Raw genomic sequence first — 21,104 nt, 5'->3', positions numbered from 1 at the left:
ATTGCTTTAAAAATACTGGTTCTAAAGCTCTGAGTCAATCTGTTTATCTTCAACCCCTGTCAGTCCTGTTCAAATATGAAAACATTCTTGAGTTTTAAATTGATTCTTTGTCATCTAGTGGCGTCAAACACACAGCTTGGGAGCTGGATCCAGCCTGCTTAAAATATTTATCTTCACATTATGTCAGATTTGGATCCTGTGGAATACAATTTGAAGAAATTAATTTTCCCTTGCCATTATGAAAAATACCCCCAATATCCAGCTGTGAATTAAATGCAACAAATATTAAATCTATGCAAACTTGTCTTCCTGAATCTGCAGACAATCTGAAACAACAACTCTAAGTTGTGTGAGGTGCCTCCATTTTTCTCACTGGGTTATTCACTCTTAAGACTAATGATGGCAATCTAAGAGCCAAGTTTCCAAAAATTATGCATGCAATTATGCATCTAATTTGCATAATTATTGCAGTCCTGTGTGCAAATTGGGTAACTGTGCAGTCAACCAGCTAAACAAAGGGAAGAAATACCAGTGGTCCTAAATGTTGCTTGCACAATTTTTTTCCCTTGGTTACTACATTTGGGCCATATTCTATCTTCGATCTCTGGGCAAGCCTCCAAGTGTTATCAGTGGAACATTCACTGTAGATCTAGGGGAGCATATGGCACTAACTTTGCTGATCTAGTCCATGGAACATAATTAAAAATGTAATTTCATTGTATGAATGTGATGTCCCTTTTAACACTTGTGTAAGTATAATTGGTGCAGCGTCTGATTTCTTTCCCCAGCAATTTCAATTTGATTCATTGCTATAGGTTGAAAAGCAAATAGCATGTATATCAACAGCTTTTTACCTCAGCACGGGTTTGTTGGTTTGCTTTAGTCTCTTTTTCAGGGATGTGACTGCAGTCTAATATAAGGAAAGACAATTGTGTGGTGCCTGTATCCAAACCCCTATTCGTAATTCATGACCTAGTGAAAAAAGTGTTGCAAATTGTGCGGAAATTCTGTTCAAAGCCAAGCCAGGAACTGGGCCAAAGGTTTTCCATTTATATGAAAGACAAAACCAGCACCATTAAATCATCTGTGGAAAGCTGAATCAGCAATGTAAGCTGATGCAACAGAGGATTTAGCTCTGTCCACACAATAGTTATATAGCAGAGTAGGATATGAAGGGTTTCAAGGGTGCGTGGCCATTGCTTTAAAGGATGGATAATCAAGGATAATCAAATGACATCATGGTAATAAAGTAATCAGAAGAGAGCAAAATAAACAATATTACAGCACCGAAGTGACTCATCCTGATGGTTAGACAAAATACTGTACATAAATCAGCTGAACTGAATACATATTAAAACAGACTAAACTGAAAAAGACTCATATCAAATTGTATATGCCATGCTGAGTTGTCTGAGATGCGTGATTATAGATCACATACAGAGTTCTATACTGGATACATACTGGTGACTAAATAATCATATCACATTGTCAGACTTTGCATAGGACTCCTATAATTTCATATAAAAGAGATCCTGGAAGAAGCAGGATGTTTGAGAACTTGTGCTGCGTTGGCATTTGGCTTCATGTTTAAATGTTTAAAATTACTTTGAAATGCATTTATTTACAAGGTGAAATTACTGATTTATAAGGTGAAATTTACAAGGCAACGTATGTGGGGCATACCCAATACCTGGCCTGCATGAGTTTTTGAGGCTATCTGACAAATATAATAAAAATGGTAATGTAGGCTGCATAGCATAAGAAAAGGATAATGTAATGATTATGGAGCTTCAAAAATAAGGCTCTTTTTCTCAGAGGCTGACTGTCAGCAATGACGTTTTGAGCCTGATTCTCTCTAACTTACGTTAGCGTCAATTGTTGTAACTATTCAGGTCAATGGAGTTATACTATTGAAAAATTAGTGTAAATGAGAGGGCAAAAAGATCTTTTGTGTGCTACAAGCCCTGCTCTTTTACTAGTGACACCATCAGAGGAGGTGGTGGGAGCATGCCCCCTTCTGAGGGTAGGTTGAATGGATAAACAAGAAAAACCTTCTGAACTTTTAAGGAAAGACTGTTAGTAGGAGCTGTGGCCATTAACTCTCTTGTATGATTTTTTTCCCCTCTTTTCCCCTCATTTAACGTTTTTGAGTCTGAGTGGTGTTCCAGACTGTTTGCCAGTGGTAATGGGTTGGGGAGAGATGACTTCATAGAATATCAGGATTAGAAGGGACCTCAGGAGGTCATCTAGTCCAACCCCCTGCTCAAAGCAGGACCAATCCCCAACTAAATCAAATAATATAGACTTCCATAATATAGAACACATAAAGTATGAAAGTTTAAAATTACAAGCTTGTACTGGTGTGGTAAGATGGCTGTTGAATAGTTTATTGTGATAGTATGACAGATTGTCCAAGAATGGCTGGATACTATAGATTATTCAAATATAAAATTATTTTATTCTATTATAATCATTAATTTAAAGGTAAGATGGTTTTTGCTGTTGATGCAATGCAATGAAAACTGATGGCAGCAGGGAATTGTCTTACTAGTAGGGATTGGAGATGGTACACAAAGCCTCTCACTTATGTGACTCCAGGCCAACCCAGGTCAGTTGTGACTGGATGTCATTGTGTCTGATGGCTAATAGATGGCATATGTCAAAACAGTTGATAGTTTCAGTCTAGTTCTTGCCAAGCTGCTATGTCACAAAAGCCACTATCAAAGTTAGAACTAACTGGCATCTTTGTTGGAAAAGAGCAAAAACAAAGGGAAAGCACTAAATAGAAATGGACAATGACTGAACTTATTCCTACAGGTCATGGATGAAGGAGGTTTGCTGGAAGGGAAGCAGTATGGCATAGGGAAACCTGCATTGACTTGAGGCAAAGTACGGTATGTGCTCTATCTATGGGGATAGGGAAGACTATACATAAGACAATATAGATATTTTTAGCTGATCAGACAGTGGGGAAAATATCCAGGCTAAACATTTAGCTAACATAGATTCCTTGAAAATGTTTGAGTTCTGCCAGCAGAGAAGCTGGTCCATTTGAAAATAAAATAGCAGCTTGGACAACGGAGAAAAAAAATCACAAATAATTTATCTGGCAAATATAATCCAGCCATCTTTAGAGCTGGTACAATAATGAGGGGGGAATGCATTGAAGAATAATGTATTCAATAACGGATGGAGAAACAACACTGAAGAAACTTTGTGACCATTATTATTCAACTAACTGTGGATATAACCGAGAAAGTGGTTCAGCATATATAGTTATAGATAAACATCAAAGGCCAGATTCTCGACTGGTGTAAATTGGTGTAGCTTCTCTGATGTCAGCACAGCTATGTCAATTTGTACCAGCTGAATATCTGGCTCAAGCATTTAAGGGTCTGATTCTCTCTCCTGTACTTTCACTGAGCAGTGTAGATGAGAACCATCCGATTAACTTCAACAAAAATATATAATGGGCCAGATCACCCCTTCCTGATGTAAAATCTCAGTCTTTCCAGCTGGTGGGTGGGTGTGGCTGTGGGCATTCTCACTCCCCACATTCACAGAATGAGTCTACAACCAAACATGGGAGATCAGAACCATTTCCATGAAGGACCTATGGTGACCCTACAATCCTCCCCACCAGTGTCCCCAGAGAGACTACCACTTAAAGAACAGATCACCATGGCTAAGGGGCTCAACAGGATATGAAATGCAACCTCTGACTGTATAGTTTTTTCTGAGTGAGCTTCATGGGATTGCAGAAGGTACTGTGTAAGTGCCACCCCCACACGTGATGGCTCCATGACAGCCACTACTCAGTGCAAGGCAGTCCATTCCCCAACCCAATGTGGCTCTTTGGGTCATGATCTGACCCACCTTGAGTACTGATGGCAGAATCAGAGCCTAAATTTCTGTTGATTTTTACAGGAGCCACCACATTTGAAACCGTTCTGAACATTGATCTATCAACAATGCAAACCAAGAGCAAAAGGAAAGAAAAGTTACAAAAGTCTCAGAGCATCTCACAAATTGTTAGTCACAGATTTCATTTCACTCCTTTTGAGGAACATTTGCTCCTTCTGTGTCCATGTGTTTTAATTCAACAGGGGACCAACAGCTTTGACATTTTCTCCTAGCCTTGTTTAAAACAGGAATTTGAAGTGCAAATTTTGAAATGTAATCTTTGCTGCAAAACAGCTTGTAATTTCTTTGCTGTGCCTCATGGGTGAGGGAAGTGGGGTCAGGAATCCCTCCCCAGCCTTCTCATAAAGTCATTTGTGACAGAGGAAGTCTCAGTTATTAGACAGGAATGTTGAAAGCATTTTATTTTCTCTCCCTTTGATTTATATTGGTTTAGCTCCAGGTCCTTTGGGAATAATTAAACAGTTTGTTTCATGTGTTGCTTATATAATGATTAATATAAAATATGTGTGCAAGCAAATGGAAGCTTATTACTTAGGTGATTAATAATTAGGATTAATTAAGGTAATTATTTTAATAAATGAGATTTAGTAAAATATAGCCATAAACAAAGCTGTGGCACATATTGTAGATGGTTGATTTGGAGAAGAAAATGAACAAAGTAGTAGTTGGGGCAGAAGGGGAAAGAGATGAGAAGGAGGTTGAGAGTGATTAAAGGGAAATACACAGGACATTTAAAAATATTAATTAAAGCTAGGATGGGATGGACGTATCCAAGCTGGCAAGTCATTTAACCTGAGCCACTTATTACAAAACAAAGATGATGATCAGATATTCAAGCATCCTAGCAATGCCCATTAAAAACTCCCATTTTTCTTGATGGCAGGAGGAAGGCAGTGAGGCCAGAAAAGATTGTAAGAGAGAGATAAAGGGTCAAATTCTTCTATCATTTACACTAGTATTATTCTGCAATAACTCCATTTTGCTTATACCCGTGTCATTGAGACACTTCCAGCTGTCTCAGGGTATATGTCTACATGGGGGTTTAATTCAAAGCTTTTTGATATGCATCAGGTAACTCAGTAAATGAGTTAATGAGTCGAACAAATAGTGTGCACATGGAATGCCTGTTCGGTTTTCAATTTGCATTGTGTGAAAACATGTTGTCAGTTTGTGCAAACTGAGGGCATAGCATTCTCTGGGGGTATCCAATTCTCTTTTGCTTTGCTGCTGAGCAGTGTGTATCCCAGGGTTGTTTTTGCTCAGAATTTTGGAAACCAAGATGGGTTCAACTTTTTTTTTTTTTTTTTTTTTTAAATCCCATGATTCCAGTGTCTCCACCCATGCTTACTTTCTGGGCTGGCTCAGACCGTTTTTGAATTGCCGTCAGCCAGCATGGACTGATCAATGCTCTGTGTTGCTATGGTGATTAGCACAAATACGCACAGACTGCTTGGTCAATATTACAGCACTCAGAGCCAGATGAATTCTGCACTGGACTTCACCCATTGCACCACCAAACAGATGATTTCGGCGCATAAGAATATTCTACGGCAGCAGCAGCAGCTCCTCTAGCAACAGGGGAACACTCTGTAGTGGGGGCAGCAGGACAAGGCAGCAGAATAGGAGGACTCTGAGCTGTTGGAGCAAGAGGACTGGCTCCTGAATCACCTACCCAGCTTTCAGCATTGTTTATGGGTCCAAGAAACCAGCTTGGATTGGTGGGAGAGGATCGTTCTGCCAACCTGGGATGACCAGCTGTAGCAAGAGAACTTCAGGATGGTAAGGGCCACCTATTTTAAGATCAGTACAGAACTGACCCTGGAGCGTCAGTAACAGTATACCATATACAGTGCACATACTCATCGAAAAGCAGGTTGCCTTTCCTATCTGGAAGCTGGCCACCCCAGAACGTTACCAGTCTGTAGCTAACCCATTCAGCACATGGAAATCAACTGTTGAGTCATTCTCATGCAGGTTTTCTATGCCTTTGATAAGGTGCTGTCTAACTGGGGTCATGAACTTTGGTAATGCTCAGGAGATTATTGATGGCTTTGCATGCATGGGGTTCCTAAACTGTATTGGACCAATTGAAGGAATCCATGTGCCTGTCATTTGCCCTCACCCCCATCTGGGCACAGAATTTATAAACAGAAAGTGGTATTTCTCCATGGTGCTCTAAGGACCAGTGGACCACTGCAAGAGGTTTACAGACATAAATGTAGTGTGGTCTGGGAAGGTCCATGGTGCTAGGATCTTTTGGAACTCAGCATTGTTTTAATTAATGGCAAAAGGACTGTTCACTCCAGGACCACTGTGGACATTAATGGTGTATAGGTTGGTCTGGTTATTCTGGGAGACCCGGCTTACCCCTGATACTCTGGTTAAGGAAGCCACACATTTTAACTATCACTTGCGTAGTTGCAAAATGGTAGTCAACTGTGCATTTGGCCATTTGAAAGGCAGATGGTGCTGTTTGTGGAATTGGTTGGAAGCAGCAGAAGAGTACGTTCCAACCAATTTAACTGCATGTTGTGCCTTGCACAATATTTGAGAAAGCAAGGGGGAAAGCCTGACCAACAGGTGGGAGGCTAAGGTGTGGAGACTTGTTTGTGTTCTCTCTTGGCTGCTCGAACCTCCAAACACCCGTGGGATGCCTACTATTCATGTTTTCAGTCACATGTCTGAACACGTTAGCCCGGGGTGGAGTAGGAGGGGATTGTTGGGATGCAGACACTGCAAGCAATGGGGTATTATGCGTGGGTGGTTAAAGTTTAATGTTCTTAATGTGCTTTTGTCAAAACCCTAGGAATTATTTCAGCTTTATTTAAAGGATTCTTTGTGTTAAATGAAATGATGACCCATAACGGATGTATTGTAAACAGTTTTATTATGAAACAACAATAAAATACCAATAATAAAGTTTTAATAAAAGCAATGGAAAAATAGTCGTATTTGAAAGTGCATTTAACAAACCAATTTTTTAAAGCAACCAACTATACACGAATCTTTAATTACTGCATAAGTGCAAACAAAACTCAAAGTGCAATGGTAGCAACGTTCGAAGTGCAACAAAATAGGGAGAGGGGAATTTAAAAGGGAGTATATGTCTTGCCTCTGGCTCTTCTTGTGTGCATGGGTTCTGGAGTTGAGTGCGTTAGCTTAAAATTTTCAGGGGCATTGCAGGACTCAATAGAGCTGGACTCCCAGGTGCAAGTGTTCTCAGTGCCCAGAAGTTGGATCTGAGACGTGAAAAGGAACTGCTGGGAACACAGCTGCAGGGATGTAGAGCTTAGAAGTTGCTGCTGGTTCCAGTTGCCAGCATTGTCCAGGGACTGAAGGACATGACTGCTGGCCCAGCAGGAGCATATTCTGCAGGAGGACATTTTAGCTCAGAGTAGCACCCATGAACTTCCTCTGCATCTCTGACTTTTTCATTGCTTCCCTTTGCTGTGATGATATTGTCCTTGTCCAAAGGCAAACTTTCCCTGGGCACTCACACACTGTCCTTTGGCCACGCCCATGATCTCTTGGGAGAACTGCATTTCTTTCTCCCTCTGGGTCTTTATGAGTTGTGCAAACATCTTGTCGCAAGTCTTCCTTTTTCTCCCCCTCAGGTTGGCCAGCCAGTAAGCAGTACATAGAGACCCAGTCCTTGCTGGTCTGGCTGTTGCAGGTGATGTGGTTTATGGGAGTAGGGGAAAAAAACCTCAGTCACTTATTGTTCATATCTCAGGCAAGTCATGACAGCTTTTTATGGTATGTATATGTGATCTTACCTCCTTGAACCTCTTCCCATTCCTGGGGGAACCTCAGAGATGGTAAGTGGTCTGCATGTCTGGAGGATGCTGGGTACTGTATCTGCTTTCATGCTGTTAGGGGAGGGGTGGATGGAGCTATATTCCAGGTTGATTTTTGTAGTTTTGTTTGTGCACTGGAGGCACTACAATGGCATCAGAGGTGTAAAAGGAGGCACGGGGACATGGGAGACAAGCTCAATCGTAATCACCTCTACAGCCTCGTTAGGCTGTCCTCACTCTGTGACGTTGCACTGAGATGGGTGACTAAAATGGTCTTAGTCAAAAAGGCAAAGGGCAGAGCAGTGAGGTATGCTGGGAAGCTGTGCCCCAGGATGGTTCCCACATAAGTGCTGCAGGAGTGGAAAGGGCTTGCAAGTCATACCGAGGTCATGGGGGTGCAGCTATTCCCTGTAATGTGTGATACCATACTGAGTTATTTCTCAGCAGTCAGTTCTGTGTTCTCTCCCCCGCAGACATGGAGAAAGAGCAGAGAATAATAGATAGGGCCCTGAAATGATTGCCAGCTAAAGCACCTCAGTGGGGAGTGGTATTGTCTGTTCCTTGACCAGGTGCTTCATGAATGAATGCTTTCATTATTCGAATCTGCCCCAGGGGCAGAGGGGAGCGGGATGCAGACTGCGACTGCACCATGCTGGCGGGCGCCATTTTGAAGTAGCACAAGGTAGAGAGGAGGAGGGCTCCAAACTCACCTCCACCACCAATAATAATAAATTGTAAAGATAGGTAGTTACAAAAGCGAAATTCCCTCCAGGGGATCTGACTCTTTGCTTCCAGCCTGGTTTTCTGCCTGAGAATCAGGCTCAGTCAACACAGGGCAGGACTTTCCAGCTGGCCATCATCAGTGTCCTGGAGTCACAAAAAGATCCTGGCTCTCAGGGGGCAGCTCCTTTCCACCATTGTCCTGCTCAACCGTCGATGGATCAAGGTGGTCGTCCTCGGTAGGGAGAGAATATGAGCAGCAGGCTGTGAATAATGCCCAGGATGGGTACATCACAAAATAGAAAGAACACGTGTCCTCTACCAGATTGTCTCCTTTCCTCCCATGCTTCAGTGTACTGTCTCCTGAGCTGCTTGCTGTCTGTCATTGGCTGGCACACCAGTCCTGACCCAATGTGGACATCTGCTTTGCAACATCCACAAAAAGATCCTGTGTCTAGCTACAAGAGCGTTCTGAACCGACTCTGTTCCCCAGACAGTGATGAGATCTAGGATCTCTGCACAGCTTCAAGCAGCTGCATAAGGCTTGCTGTGTGGCTTCTGGAGTGCTATTGCAATTGTATTGTGAAAATAATACACGGGGATCCAGAGCAAATGGGCAAAATCTGACCCTGTGCCCCCTTTTACAAGGGGGAGGGTCATCTTGGAAACTTGACACTAAAGCGGGGGGGGGAAAGGGGGTTTACACAAGTAAATGTACTGCTGACCTGCAAAACATCATGGGATAGCCGTTTGGAAGCATGCAAAACGTGGTGTGCTGCAGTTGTGTGGACACAAATAAAAGACCAAATTGCAATAGTTCAAAGCAAACCTAGTCCATTTTGCAAGAGGACTCTAGACTAAACTACTGCAAAATGCAGAGTTAGTGCATAGTGATGGGTTTCGTCTGTTATCAGGTATTATTGTCCTTAGGCTTACTAGGATCAATAAAAGGGCCCTGCAAAGGAGCGAAGACAAAGAAAGAGGTACACCTTCAACTTCAATTAATACAATGTATGGTATCAACCAGATCAATATTCCTCAGGAGAGCTAAGTGTTCCACCAGACTGGGGGGATGAAAAAGAAGAGGGTTGAAAACCAACAATAAATTGTTGCAAGACTTCCAGGACTTGGCTGGGACCTATGTTCGAAGTCTTATAATTGAGATGGTGTGGAAATGTGACCCACTATTGCCTTTGATTCCTGACTGAATCAGCAGCCAGTGAAGGCAAAAGAATAATTTTGGGAAGACATGGGAGTAGCAAGAATATGATCTGTCCCAGAATACAACATTTTCAGCACTGTGAGGTAAATATATGACAGGTTCTCCTTTGGTTAGATTTACTATGAGTACAAAATTGTTATTCACACCATCACATTTTCCCCTACTCCTGGGGAGTCTGACTGTTGACTTAGCACTTGGTTATGGCTTGGAAGAATTTCAGGTCCCTCACAACTAAGCCTTGTAAAACAATTTTGCCCCATTAAATCCTGCTACTTTTTTGTAAATACAGAGACCCAACAAGATAACATGAGCACAGACACTGTAAGAAACTTGTGCCTAACTTCCCTGACTGTCTGAGTCCCCTGACTGTTCTTTGGCCCAGAATTGGCTTAATGGGTGCCTATGTTTACTAATATACAGGTGGGTTTTCTGTGAGTGTCAAGGTCTTCTCTGTTCCCTATCTACAGTGTGTGTGTCAAGGAGAATTAAAAACTGAAGAAGACAGAGACCAGAATCATATAAATCATGTTTAAATATAAATTAAGAAAACCTCATCTGGGTGCCCCTGTTGCAGTGGTTTTGGCTAGCTGACAAGCTGCATGCTGATTGGTAGATTTTTTTTTTTTTTTTTTTTTTTTTTTTTTTTTGCAGCAGGTTAGGAAGGGGGAAAGTGGATTATTATCATAAGAGGTTAAAAATTCAAGACATGCTTTTTTATAAAACATTTTTTTTAATCTGTCTCAGTCCATTTTGAGGGAACTAAAAAACACACTATATTTTTTCCACCACAGAAAAAGACCAATTGGTGCATATGTTACTCATGTGACACAAGAAATTAAAAGATTCTAATTCATAAATGTCTTGCTTGGTTCACTTCACACGTTTGCTGAGAATTATGGGAATGAGAAAGGCTTCTCTCTACATTATCGTGGCAACTCATGGTGGAGCAATTTGCAGACGATTTACAGCCAGGCATTTGCAAGATGTTCACACAGAAAATTATGTACTGAATGTCGACATACTTCCTTTTGTTAGTGTTATTGTAACCCAGACCTTTCCAATTGTTTTTTGAGTATATTATGACCAACTGGTTGAGTCATCATCTTGTCAAATGCCATTGGATTTTGTAACCAGGTTCTTGCTTCACTTGAGTTAGAGTAGTAAAGACGTTTCTCTCAGTGTTGTGTTTCATGTTGTACACATGTGGGATTTTGATGGGGGAGGGGTGGAGGATTAAAGAGATGACATAGTTCTTAAGGTTTGCTTCTAACAATCTGCTGGGTTTTTTATTTCACTGTATAAACAAAGACATGCACAACTGTCTGTTAAGGTTTCTGGTAGAGTAGTTCAATGGGCAATTTCCTGTATTAAGTAGTGTGATAATTAGGACTGCTACTGGAACAAAACATCTTTATTATTACATTACACCATGTTTAAGTTAGAGTGCAATTATTGCATCTTAGTAGCATACACACCCCCACATTTTGAGTGGGTAACTTCCCGTACATTGCTTCTCATTTCATAACTTGCATTATTGTTCCTCAGTAAAAGTATTTATACTACCACTTGCATAAATTGAAAAGGACCATTCACAGTAAACCATTTTGAGCCGGTATGATTGCCCTACACAGTACCTAAACACTCTGCATCATCCCTGTTTGAGTCGAGCAACAGATACAAGTGAACACATTTGGATTCATTGATCCAGTGGCACCTGGTGGAGTTCCTGATTTTGACTGTGCCCGGTAGAACCCTCATGGACTATGATGATGAAATTAATGGAAGGCTGAATTGGCTGAATCCTATCAGAGCCCTGTTCAAGTGCAGGGTCGATCCTGCATATTCTTACTCACATTAGTAGACACATTGAAATCAGTGCCATTATTAATGAGTAATTATTATTTGTGGGCATAATGCTTTATATGATTGATTGGTCCTTAAGATGGCAAGATAACATGGGGAAACTAAGAGGACTATAACAGAGGAATAATAGACTGCAATCAACAGGAATATTTCTTACACAAATTTAGCAGTGTGCCTGCATATCATTTCTGGCTGTAAGCAAGAGCCACTCGAGTTCATTAAGAGCAATAGGAAGTCCTTGAGCCCCAGATTCCTGTCATTTCAGTTGAAGAGGAGGCCTCTGGCATGTAACCAGATACCTTCTGAGTTTTAAGACCTGCTGATCTTTGCCTTTAGACTTCTGGACAGTATTAATTTACATAGGCCAGAAAACAAGCGTGGAGTTCTCCGCCCTATTGAGTTACATGCAAAGAGCACCAATAAACTTCCTGATGTAACTAATAAAGTAAATTGGGAAGGAAGGAACAAGCTATCAATTATCAGTAGAAAAAAAGTTGTAGGAATTTGGCAAATTAAGTATGTGAACAAACTAGTTAAACATGGAGAGGAGAGATTGAAAAGGAAACCATGAGCTTCTTCTCATTCTTACATACTAGGCACTGATCCATTTATTAACTAGAAGCAGAAGAGACAAAGAAGGCAAGAAAAAGCACATACTTTTTCTGTTTAAAAAAAAACACAAAGGAAAATAATAATCCATTTTTAGGTGGGAGAGATGGAGAGCTGCCACCTTTCATAATATAAACATGCTGCAATACTCAATCCTTTTACTGATGGCGAATTAGCTCACCACACTTCTTGTGTCATCTGTTTATATTATTATTATTATTGCAATCTGACCCAGTAAAGAGACACATTCAGCAGTCCGTGAGTGCAGCTTCCATTGCCTCCAATGGGAATGCTGTCCACTTCTTCCAATGCCTAAATTGGCCCATAATGTGCATCATGATGCTTTAGGAAAGGAGCACATGATGTTTTAGGAAACGGAATGGTCATCCCCCCCGCATCAGGCTTGTTCTTTTGTGGTTGATTATTGACCCACCTACATGGTTTTTCACCAGAGCCCTTAATCTTTTTTTTCCCAGCAACAAATCTGTGTATCTCTTGATCATATTAATGCAATTCTGCTTAGCATCAAACCTTTATTCTGGTAGCTTACTCTGTCTAGTTCCCTTTGTGGAGGGTAGTCCTGTTTTGTTCCCTGTCTGTTCTGAGTTCCTAATAAACAGATGGGGTGTTTTTTTGATCAATGTCCAAATCTCACCTCAGTTCTTACAGGGAGTGTTAAGGAGAGAAAAAAATTGAATAAGATAGAGACCAGAATCACGCTTCCCATCTGAAGTCAAAATTCAGAAAACTCCAACTGGGTGCCTCTGTAAGGCCCAATTCAAAAAAGAATACCTTAAGCACATGCTTAAGTGCTTCCCTGGCAAAGTGGCCTAGCAGAAGGATTTTTCCTACCCTAACTGATGAGCTGCGTGCTGATTTTTAGCTTTCTGCAGCAGGTTTGGAATGCAAAAAGCTGTTTATTATTCAACTCTCTGTTCTAAAGCAGAGAAAACCCTGTTTATAAGAGACTTCAAAAGCCTCTGTCACAAATATCAAGCCCATATTCTATGTGCCTTTGCCAAGTCAAATTAGGTTATTTTACTTGATATTAAGTTTGACAAGCAAAGAGACTGTGAAAACCAGAATTCCAACTGGGCGGGCCTCCTGTAAGTCAGTAATTTTTTTAGTGTTAAAATTCCAACAGTAGCCCTATTCTTTATGCTCAGATTATATTACTGCCTGTATTCATCTTGTCTGGAAATTTGCCTCATTATATCCTAAACTACTTCTAATATTCAAATTCTTCAGGAATGTGAATAATACAAGTAGACTTTGTTTTGGCTAGTGAACTGGTCCTGCCACACGCAAATGTCTCTGTGACTTTGGTTTATATTTGCCACAAGAGATTTCATTATTATGCTAATTCCTTGATACAGTAAGTATATCAAGCTTTGTGCTCATCAGCAATAAAAAAACAACCCTTCTATTATACATGATCCCTTGGGGGTGGGGAGAATTACATATCAATGTGTATATTATTAATACAACAGCTGTAGATAATTAAGTAAAAAAATTAATACTATGGTACATTTAAAAAAGTCTCTCTGTGGACTGTACTGTTGGCGCCTTGTTGTCACTAACTGAACATTAAGGATTTCATCCAAGTACCACTTATCCAGAAAAGAATATCCTCCTGACATGTTTTGACTATGCCTGGAAAACAGGATCAGGGCCTTCAAGGAGTTGAGTGGTCCCAGATGTCACTGTATACTCTCAAGAAGAAATAAGTCCATGTTTTATCCTCCCTTATAATGAGCTGATTGCTTAATAGTTGTACCTCAATTAGGGATGTGACATTTCCGTGAACCAGTGTCAATTCATACGTAATCCTTGCAGTTTGCCACATTTGTGTTTGTACAAGTCTTAAAAAAAAAAAAAAAAAAAAAAAGGGGAGGGGAGGGGTACCAACAAAGGATTGTCACTTTAAACATGGTCAGGCTCACTTACCATCTCTATTCTTTCTATTCAGTCAACTTGCCAACACTCACTTTTACTCTTTGGATGGCCCCAGAAAAATTACCACATTCACTCAAAATTAAGGACCAAAAGCAGATGTAATCAAATTATAATACGATATAATAATGTTTAAAAGAGAAACTGATGGAAAAAAAACTGTCAAAAATGAGGCACTTCAAAAGGGTTTGGTTCACATAAGCATCCAGAATTTTAGATACTTGCCCAATGTTCCCAAACATCTTGGTTCATTTGGGCTGGGAATCTCAGGAGATTAGGCTTCTTCCCGCTTTTTGGTCAGAGTAGAAATACCAGTAGAAAAGCTTTTCTGTCTTTCTATATATTGCTACTTGTGAGCCCCTCGGAACCCAGAAGTGCAGCTAGATTCAGGTTGATTGGAATCTGAGTGGAGTTTCAGGGGAAGGTGCTGACTTTACCTGCCTGAGTTTGTCCATTCCTCAACTTGTGTTGTGGTGGCCTGGCTGACTTAGATGGGTGCAGTATTCTGTTAAGTGGAGAAACTGATTTACTTTTAAATAGTAATTTTAAGACTTCTATCAGCCAGTCAGGTGCAGCCAATGTCAGAATATTTTCTTTATCGGCATTGAAATGAGCCCATCAGTGGGCTACATTTCTCTCCCCAGGGACTTTCATAGCAGTTGGAGTGATCAAGCTAACTTTAGGTACATAGAGTATGTATCTGGGGACTGGGCAGTCTCAATGGAAGGCTCTTGGCTGTTTAATTAAATTCCCTCATTTGTTCAAGATAGGCTTTGCAATGTGCAAATTGTGTCTATCCTTTTTCTTAGCCTTTTGCCTGAGGGACAAGGAGGTTGGTATGTAATTTAGTTGTAGGGGAGGGATAAGGGAGTCTCTTGCTTTCTCTGGCTAGTACTTTTAAAAGTATGGAAAAATATGTCCCAGGGGAAGTTAAATAGTTACCCATCATATGTGGGTTTTTTACACCTTCCTTTGACGTGTCTGGAACTAAACACTATTGAAAACAATATACTAGACTAGATGGGCCATTGGTCTGATTCTGTCTGGCTCTTGCTGTGTTCCTGTGTTTCTGTTTTTGCACATGCACACTGAGACACGGTAACTGGGCATATGCTATAAACAAGCACTTAGGAAGTGGTAGTGCAGTCATCACCATTCTCTGCAATGTTGATATATTGGCCAACCTACTTAGATGGGGGCTTCTTAGAGCATCAAAATCCTGAGAGCTTTGGGCATGGGAGTTTCTCGACTTGTGATTTGCTTGAGGATCCCCTCTTCTCTGACCCACAAATTGAAATGGGCAGCTGTTCCCATCTCATGCTGTTCCTCCCTGTCAGGATTTGTTTTGTTTGTACCACAGTTATTCCACTTTTTGTCTGAAACTATTCAACACAGCCTGACTCAAGAGTTGACACTAGCTTTTGTTACTCAGTGACAATGTCCCTAAGATGAAAAAAATAGAGATTTCCTTTCTGGATGTGAATGTTGCAAAATACTCGAGGTCAGATCTTCAGCTGGAGTAAATCAGAATAACTCCATTGATTCCAAGCTCAATATTTTTAAAAATGCTTTTTCATGTGGGCATCAATTTGAGCTTTTGGTGATAACTACTGGGATTAGACAAACCTGTCCTGGAAAAATAAGAAATGGACCAAAAGTTTGCCCATTCCTTGGAAAAATCACAATGCTTAATTTTATAATATATAGGAATGCTTAGTTCAGGACCTCACTATCAACTATATGTATTACAGTGGGAATTAGATGGGACAGTTCCTCCCATCTAATTACATGGTCCATTATCCTCCAACCATCTTCATCTACTTCTGACCTGTAGTAGCAGGTCTTCTTGGAGGAGCAGCTTGATGACTTGATATATCCCTCCACCCCTATTATACTTGCCTCCTCTCCCGCATTTGTGACTGGAGAAGCCAATTCCCCAAAGACTACCAGTAGTGTTCTCATCCTTTCAGGAGAGCAAGAGCCATTCTCTAGTGCAATGGGACCCAGTTATCTCTCCACTAGTGGTGGGGAAAACGCACAAGATTAGTGGGTTTGATACAGTTTGGAGGGTTCTAGGATCTGAATATTAGCCCGAAACTCTCAGAAGACCAACCTTTCTTGTATATTTCTTGAGTCTCAGAATCTACTGAACTGGAAAGTCTATTGGAGTGTGGTTTAATAGAGTATTTTGGTGTTTATGCTTCTGATTCTGGCCATATCCAAGATCGAATAAGTTCTCCAAAGGTTTTAAAAACTAATTAGCATCAAAAAGTTCAGGTTTGGGGCCCAAGAGTCAAAGATTTTTTTCTTAATTCTCCCATCCCTAACACTTGCCGCAGGTTCCATGAAGAGTTGTTGCCATTTTGTGACCTGAACTGAGCTGGGTTGAAAGGATGTAGTTGCTCTGTACAGAGTGCAGGTCCAAAGTGTGTGTGTGTGTGTGTGTGTGTAAGGCTCAGTTTCCCCCAGAGCCAGTCTCCAGGTTGTGCTGGATCAAGCAGAGGTTGCTCTAACTTACCCCTGCTGTAAATGGACCCAAGGAGTACAAAATACAGTTAGGGATTGACGTGGTGCAGGTGCATCTCAGCCATTTCTCTGTCCCCCGTTATGCCAAGGGAGGAGTGGCAAAAGAGCCTTCACATTGGCTCCATGCCATCAGAGGATGATCCTCCCCAAGGTCAGTTATACTGCATTTAGGCAAACTGAAGAAATTATTCTTCCGCTCTACTTCATGCTGATTAGGCCTCAACTGGAGTCGTGTGCCCAGTACTGGTGCCACATTTCAGGAAAGATGTGGACAAATTGGAGAAAGTCCAGATAAGAGCAGCAAAAAGGATTAGAGGTCTAGAAAACATGACCTGTGAGGGAAGATTGAAAAAATTGGGTTTGTTTAGTTTGGAGAAGAGAGAACTGAGCGGGGACAGGATAATAGTTTTCAAGTACATACAAGGCTGTTACAAGGAGGAAGGAGAAAAATTATTCTCCTTAACCTCTGAGGATAGGACAAGAAGCAATGGGCTTAAACTGCAGCAAGGGCAGTTTAGGTTGGACATTAGGAAAAACTTCCTAACTTTCAGGGTGGTTAAGCACTGGACTAAATTGCCCAAGGAGGTTGTGGAATCTCCATCATTGGAGATTTTTAAGAGCATGTTAGAAAACCACCTGTCAGGGACACTCTAGATAATACTCAGTTCTTCCTTGAGTGCAGGGGACTGAACTAGAAGACCTCTGGAGGTCCCGTCCAGTCCTACAATTCTATGATTCTGTGTTACCAGAACAGTACAGAGCATCTGCACCACATTGGTGAAAATGGCCCAAGAGGTCTTTTACCTCTTGAAAGAGAAAAAGAGAGAGAATAATTGAAGTAGACTTCTTGTGCATGTAAGAGATTGTAGTTGTAAAACCCAACCCCAATAGGTCAGTACAGGTAAATTTAACTGTCACAGTCACATAAAACCAAAGCAGTCCACATAACAGGCCCGAGAGTGCTGCTTTATTGACTTCTCAGTAAATGCAGTTTATGTTACAAGAGAGATTCTTGTCTCACATCCTGGGGATAAAATCACTGGTTTGGGATTCATAAATGAGGTCTGTGCAGGAAAAGGAGCTTATGCCAGTGATACGAGAATTCACCATAAGAAATATTTACAAGCTATAAATTCAGTTGTTAATTTCAGGTTATCAAAACCAATCATCATATCTCAGTTCCCAAACAATATCTGATCATCCTCATTGCATTAGTAATCAGCCACTGAGGAACAGTGTAGCTGAATTTACTTTAATGTATTGCACTTGTTTCCTTCACTATATATTGAATTGCAACCTCAATTAACTAGTCAGTTCTTTCTCAATTCTAGAGTGAGGGATGGGGGGAACTCTTGTGGATGCCAATGGAAATATATACATGGGCTATAGGAAGCAGAAATGTGTGTGTAATTTGCATCAGGAGAGAAAATAAAGGCTGACAAGAAAGAAAGATTGATTCCAGTTTTAGAATATTAAATCAGTGTCAAGTTATCAAATCCTTGAATACCCTAGCATGGCAATAAAGGTAACATGCATGAATATAAATATACTTCCAGATTTCTGACCTGTTTACACTAATATCATACACTTATAAAAGTCTTTTCCATCCCGGTTGAATATTCATACTACTATAATTTTTCAAATTTTGTGTGTGAATTTTGTGTTCAGAAAAGTGATGGACAAAAACCAATGATGACAGGAAGGGGCAGTGCAGACAAACACTTCAGACTTCACTACAAACAGCTATGCTAAAATGCTTCCACAACCACAGTATGCAACACTCCAGTTATTCTAATCCTGGACCCAGTACACAGCTCTAACAGTGACCCTCAGTCCTGACATGTAGTACTCTCTCCTGCCATCTGTTCTAGACCTATCTTGAGCAAAGACTACAAGTCATGCTGGGTTATTAGTCATGCCAGTTTATTTAGGTTGTAAACTCTTCAGGGCAGGGATATGTGATTGTAAAGTGCTTAGCACAATGAGGCTCCATTTTTGGTTGGCCTTTGTGCCACCATAATAAACATGAATAATTTACATTCTTGTTTTATAACAATGAAACTCCATTGAGTTCAGTGGGGTCACTCCTAATTTACATCATTGTGAGAGCAGAATGAGGCCCATAAAGTTCAGAGATGGAGAAAGAGCTATTAATTAGGCCATCCAAACCTGTGGTCTTCCAACCTTGTCAATGTGCAGGCTATCTCATTAAAGAAAGAGCTTCCCATTGATTGCCTCCAGTCACAAAACCATTCACAGTTTAGTTCTCAAAATATTTTATTCTAAGGACTGCCAAAAAGGATCTGCAGGCTACAAATGTATGACCTCTGATCTAATTAATCTCCCTACCAATGTAGGCTTATTCTCTACTGTACATGTTACCAAGTTTTTTTCTGTCTACCTTTCAGTGTACCAAGCAATAGGGCTTCTACTACTTCCTGGAGGATAATATTCCACAATGCAATAGAGCTTGTAGTTTTGATGAGTGGTTAACTGTGGTTGAAAAAACAAACCAATTTTAACATAAAGACCCTCATTGAAAACCAGCTGTCAGAAATAAGGAGACCTGGTTTAATTTATTCTGACCTTACATCACAAGAAGCAATGGGACTCCCTCTTGAACTCTGGCATAATTCCAAACTGATGAAGACATTTTGATCAATGGCTACATATGTTCCTTTTACAATAAAATTAGGCACAGTATGACTTCAAAAGTGTCTAACAAATCATTGTAAGCTGCCACTCATTCCACTCAATCTCCTGGCCATGGGATGGGATTCATGGAATTGTATTTAGAGCTATGCAAAACAGGTGAAAAATGTGCCCCTACATGTTGCAAGAAATATTTGCTATTTCTTTCCCAGTGATTTTGTACTCCTCACATTTCACTTGTTGGTGCAACTTGACAAAATGTCTTTTTAAAATGAGAAATATGGAAATTTCAATTTTAAACTTCACATTTTGACATCAACTTTCACTTTCAATGAACCCAGAGTTTGCTTAAAAAAAGTGGACCCATTCCCAGTGAAAAACATGGTGAAATATTTGTTTCATTCCAAGATTATGTTGAAATGTGAAAGAATTTGTGTTCTGCATAGTTTCATTGTTGGCTGTGACTAGCTCACACACATCTACTTGTGTTTGAGAGGTTTACAAATCATAGGCCAAATTCAAGAATGATGTCAATGAAGTTGCACCTTTTGTGTCAGCTGTGAATATGACCCTATGATTTTCCTTCCAGCCAATCAACAATGCCAATTCAACTACATTTCAACATGCCATATTTTGTCAAGTGCGTCGTCGGTTGCTTTTCTCAGAACATTGGACAATCAAGAACTCTGATTGGCTGATGAGGAGGGACTTTGTTGTTTTGTCCCATTGGAATGTTCCAATAGCATTTTGCCAACAGGGATGTTCTTCTGTGATTTAAAAAAATAAAAAGACATAGGGCCTGTTTCTGTTCTCACTTGTACACTACATACACCCGTGTAACTCCATTTACTTCAAAGGACTTCATTGTAACAATTTAGGAATGAGACCGTAGTATCATATTCACAGCTCAACCAGAATCTCTGCTCAATATGCAGCATTGGCTAAAACAAACAAAATTAAGAGTGCATAAGGAAGGAGGCAGGAAATGATACTGAAAATCTTCAGTGGTACTTCTTCCCCTGGACTGTTTAGTTCTGACCCCACTACCTGTAAAAAGATATAGGAGAAACATATAAAGGGAGATTGAAAATGATTGGAGCTCTTTATTTTAGAGAAGAGATGAGTAAGAGGGGACTAAATAAAGAGTATCTAAAATAATGAATGGTGCAGAGAAGGTAAATCTGACTCTGCAGTTTAAGCTCTCATAATGCAAAAATAAGGGAACCATGACATGAAATCGAAAAGCAACATTTTAAACCAATAAACAGAGAGACCTTTTTCATAACCCACAATTAGCCTGTAACACTCCTTACCACAATATATTATTGAGGCCAAGAACTGAAAAGGATTGGACATTTACTTGAATAGCAAAGACATCCAAGTTACATTGGTAAGAGGAAACCAAACTAAAGGTTGAAAGGGATGTAAACTCTTATGCCTTAGGGCATAATACAACCACTAACTGATATGGAATTAGGAAGAAACTTTCTGTCTGGGCTGATTATTCCATAAGTGCTTCAGGGTTTCTTACACTTTCCTCTGATTCACATTGAATGTTTCGGTTGATCTGAGAATATCAAGAATATAGTAAGGTAATAGTAAATTACAGTAAGGTAATTATAGTAAATTATAGTAAGGTAATAGTAAATAATAATAGTCAGTGGAGCATCTAAATAAATAATTATTTAAATATTTACTATTAAATATTTAAATAAATATTATTAAATATTTAAATAAATAGTAAATAATAATAATTTACTTAGATGCTCCACTGACTATTATTATTTTGTAATTTATTATTACATTACTATATAATTACCTTACTGTAATTTACTATT

Source organism: Trachemys scripta, chromosome 8, assembly GCF_013100865.1.
Source record: "Trachemys scripta elegans isolate TJP31775 chromosome 8, CAS_Tse_1.0, whole genome shotgun sequence".
In the NCBI taxonomy this organism is placed as follows: Eukaryota; Metazoa; Chordata; order Testudines; family Emydidae; genus Trachemys; species Trachemys scripta.
Note: the sequence above shows the minus strand (reverse complement) of the source record.